Source organism: Microtus pennsylvanicus, chromosome 5 (assembly GCF_037038515.1).
Source record: "Microtus pennsylvanicus isolate mMicPen1 chromosome 5, mMicPen1.hap1, whole genome shotgun sequence".
Taxonomy (NCBI): Eukaryota; Metazoa; Chordata; class Mammalia; order Rodentia; family Cricetidae; genus Microtus; species Microtus pennsylvanicus.
The window spans coordinates 34,705,091-34,708,707 of NC_134583.1; the positions used below are offsets into that span (position 1 = coordinate 34,705,091).

Below are 3,617 nucleotides of genomic sequence, written 5' to 3' on the forward strand. Positions count from 1 at the left end.
GGTGGTATGAATAAAAATGGCCTCCATAGGTTCATGTATTCAAATGCTTAGTTCCCAGTTGGTGGGTAGTTGGGAGGTTAAGAACATGTAGCCTTGTTGGAGGAGGTGTGTCACCAGACTTGGAAGTTTCAAAACCCACACTAATCCCAGTCTCTCTCTCTCTCTCTCTCTCTCTCTCTCTCTCTCTCTCTCTCTCTCTCTCTCTCTCTCTCTCTCTCTCTCTCCTACTATTTGTGGATCAAGATGGAGCTCTCAGCTACTTCTCCAGTACCATAATCCCCATCATGATGATATTGGACTAGCCCTCTGAAACTGTAAGCAAGCCCCCAATTAAATGGTTTCCTTTGGAGATGCCGCCACCGCCGCCAGCGCAGCTGTGCCAGAGCCCCGAGGAGACCGGCCGCCCGACTCCGCCCCCCCCCCTCGCCGGCCGCCGCGTCCTCGGATTTGTTCCAACAATCTGTTAAAACATGGTAGATTACTATGAAGTTCTGGGCGTGCAGAGACATGCCTCACCTGAGGACATTAAAAAGGCGTATCGGAAACAGGCTTAAATGGCATCCGGACAAAAATCCTGAAAATAAAGAAGAAGCAGAGCGGAAATTCAAACAAGTAGCTAAGGCATATGAGGTGTTATCGGATGCAAAAAAGCGGGACATCTATGACAAATAAGGCAAAGAAGGATTAAATGGTGGAGGAGGAGGTGGAAGTCATTTCGACAGTCCGTTTGAGTTTGGCTTCACATTCCTGAATCCAGATGATGTCTTCAGGGAATTTTTTGGTGGAAGGGACCCATTTTCATTTGACTTCTTTGAAGACCCATTTGATGACTTTTTTGGGAGCCGAAGCGCTTCCGGAGGAAATATAAGCCGAGGTACAGGCTCGTTTTTCTCTGCCTTCAGTAGATTTCCTTCTTTTGGAGGTGGATTTCCTGCTTTTGACACAGGATTCGGTTCGTTCGGGTCACTAGGACACGGGGGTCTCACTTCATTCTCTTCAGCATCATTTGGTGGCAGCGGAATGGACAACTTCAAATCAATATCAACTTCTACCAAGATAGTTAATGGCAAAAAAAACAACTACAAAGAGAATTGTGGAGAATGGTCAAGAAAGAGTAGAAGTTGAAGAAGACAGGCAGTTAAAGTCCTTGACAATAAATGGTAAGGAGCACCTGCTACGCTGGGATAACAAGTAATTCAACGCACGCATTTAACAGAAATGTTAAACCATAACAAGCACCATTTGAGGAATAACAGGAACTTTTTTTTTGAAGATTTCAAACGAACTCAACTTTCTGTATAACTGTACCTAATCTAAAGTATTTATAAAACAGCTCATCGGAGCCCCTATTTGTCATAGACTTTTGAGTTTGTTGTTGGGACCACAAAATAGGACCATTTTTTTTTGTCTTTAAAATTGTTGTAACCTCTGTATGCACTTTGCTTTAAACAAAACAAAATGAACCATAATCCGAGGTGAGCCCTGTGACTCTTAAGTAGTGCTAGGACGAGACTGTTCTCTGACACCAGCATGGATCTGCTTCGCATTGTGTGGAACTGTGAGTGAGTAGTGTCAGCCTGCTGGGAAGCTAACGTTGCCAGATGAACCTTCTGCAGAAATATTTCAACTTTATTTTCAGTATTTAGTAATGAACACTATTACTGCATCAATGGTAATACATTTCTGGTTTAGTGTAAACTAAGGATGTTTTCTAGTTGTGCATGGATGCTGGCAAATTCGTCAGTTCTGAAAATTGTTTAAGTATGTAATGTTAAGCTTAGGTTTAAGAAAAAACTGGTAATTTGGGTCTTTGTCATTTGCTTTAAAAAAAGAAAATAAATGCGAATGTGTTTGGTGCATTCTTTCAAAAAATAAAATAAAATAAATGGTTTCCTTTATATGAGTTGCCTTGATCATGGTGTCTCTTCACAGCAATAGAACACTGGCTAAGACAGACATACTCCCTCCCCCCCCACACACACACACATTGTTTGGAGTTTTTCTTACTTTCTCTTAATAAAACTGTACCTGTTCTGCTTTGATAAATGAATAAATTGTTGGCTATGGCATATTCGATAGGTACGCTAAAATAACTAGACCAGCTCAAAACAACAGATATAATTTAATAATTGAAAACGGGGAACTCACACTACCAGAGAAAATCCGAAGTCCAAACGGGCCAGGCGATCACCGTGAGCACAGAGAGCCCAAGCACCTCTCTACCCCCGTTATCTATCTACCTGGCTCCAGGTGGCCACACCCAAGCCAGATGTGATTGACTGAGCTTCCCCATCAATAAATAAACTAAGGCCGAAGATGCCAAGTGCTAGAGCAGCTTGACAATGCCAAAGACGCGTTTCTGATGCTGGAGCGTGCAGAGGTGTTGCTCATGTCAGACTCTCCCTAGTGGGAACAACGCGTATAAAGAGCAGGGGAGGGAATCCCAGTAAGGACCTGGGAAGTACATCTCAACACACAAGGACATTCCTGGGCATGAGAACTCGATGCTAATAAAGCAAGCAGTTAAGCCCAGAGGGGCCAGAACACAGCTGAGTCAGCCCAACCATCTCCACTCTCTTCTACTGATTCAAGATTTATACTGTTGGCAAAATAATATAAGGAAACTCAATAGCAAGTAAAGGAGGGTCAGCACAGAGACAGAGAGGCAGAGACAAAGGAGGGGAAGAGGAGAGAGTCTTCTTTCAGAAGCTTCCGGTTTATACTGCCACACCTGCCCTGACCACATGGGACTAGGGCTGAGTATCTGTCTTGGCTCATCTGGCGCCATTACAGCAGAGTGCCTGCAGCTGGCTAACTTAGACAGACAGGACTTTATCTCCCGCTGTTCTGGAAGCCAGAATCCATGTTCAGGGACCCAGGCTTCCTTCACCATTACTATACTAAAATACCCTGACAAAGAACAGGTTAGGGAAGAAAGGGTTTGCTTTATTTCAGTCTCAGGCTCTGGCCATCATGGCAGGGAAGCAGGAAGGGAAGAAATTTAAACAGCTAGCCTCTTCACAACAGTGAAGAGCAGAGAGAAACAAATTCCTGTGTCATTTGCACTCAGCTCCCTCTCTACACTGACACAATCCAGGACCCAGAGCCAGGAGACTGTGCTGCCCACAGTGGGCTGGAACTTCCCTAGTCCACCAGTGAAATGGAGACAATACTCAGGTAGACAGGCCAACCTTATCTAGACAGTCACGCCCTGAAACACTCCCAGGTGATTTGAGACTGTGTCAGTTAACAATAAAAACAAGCATCATAGCAAGGACTTCCTCTCATGGTGGATGGAGGCGAGGGTAGCAGACAATGGTCCCCATTTGCAAGGCCTTTATGTTATCGCACTAATCCACAACTGGGTGTGAAGTCTTCATGACTTTAAACACCTCCCTAATGGCCTCAAGGCTGCATTGGAGATTAAATTTCCCACACAGGAGTTTTAGGGAGCACACTCAGACTGTAACATTTCCTATAAGTGACAGGGTTGAGTATGATCCACCAGGTGTTTCCAGTCCATTTCACATAGCAATTGTATTTCCTGGCAACCAGGAGGACAAAGATTGAGCTGTAGGGACCTCCGTGCTCTGGGCTCCTGCCACACTAAGAGCTGA

The 3,617-nt window shown here is 44.6% G+C and overlaps 1 pseudogene; it reads left to right on the forward strand.

Moving 5' to 3' along the window:
* Positions 1-352: 352 nt before the first annotated feature.
* On the forward strand, positions 353-1,787 carry LOC142849413 (dnaJ homolog subfamily B member 6 pseudogene; annotated as a pseudogene).
* The last annotated feature ends 1,830 nt before the right edge of the window (positions 1,788-3,617 follow it).